We start from the raw sequence: 929 nt of genomic DNA, 5'->3' as shown, positions 1-929 counted from the left end.
GTTTGCATCTGCTTGAATATAGATAATATAAAAAGAAAATAAAGCAGCTCCCCCCACCACCATCTCCCCCTCCCGCCCCCCCCCCCCCCAGCGCAATGTTGCACATGAGAGAGACAGTTGTAAATTATTGAACTGCGTTTTCGTAACGCTACTTTTTCTTCACACTTTCTGGTTTACATCACCATTTCTTCAACAAATATATATATATATATATATATATATATATATATATATATCAAAACATAAAACACATATTCAGCTCTGTCTCTCTTCTAACATCTGTCTATACATACATACATACATACATACATGAATACATACATACATAATTTCATATAGATCTATCAGTATGTAAATCTAAATCTATCTATATGTACATAATCATATATATAATTCATATATATACGAACGCTTCATGTTGCCCGAGCAGACCGTTGTATTGTGCTCTTTCTCTCTCTCTAAGTCTCTGTCTCTGTCTCTCTCTCTCGGGAGTTTTACATGGCTGTTAAAAGCATCTACGATTCTGTACTTGTATGTGTTCGTGACAAAGGTATTTATTCAGACTTTTTTCAGTGTCCAAGTGGGGTTAAACAAGGTTGTATGCTAAGCTCACAGCTGTTTTCCTTTTTCATCGGTGAATTGGCAGTGGAGTTATCAAAGAAGGGGAAACATGGAATACAAATGATACCTGGCGCAACAGATTTGCTCTTAATGCTATTTGCTGATGATGTTGTTCTCTTGTCTGACACACCCATAGGGTTACAAAATCAATTAAATGCCCTTAAGCAAGAAACAGACAGACTACAACAAACAGTGAATCTCGATAAGACCAATATTATAGTTTTCGGCAATGGAGGTCATCTTTCGACTCGTGTAAAATGGTGCTGTGGTGATAGGGAAATAAAAGTAACCACTACATATAAATATTT

This window comes from Babylonia areolata, chromosome 4, assembly GCF_041734735.1.
Source record: "Babylonia areolata isolate BAREFJ2019XMU chromosome 4, ASM4173473v1, whole genome shotgun sequence".
Lineage (NCBI taxonomy): Eukaryota > Metazoa > Mollusca > Gastropoda > Neogastropoda > Buccinidae > Babylonia > Babylonia areolata.
Note: the sequence above shows the minus strand (reverse complement) of the source record.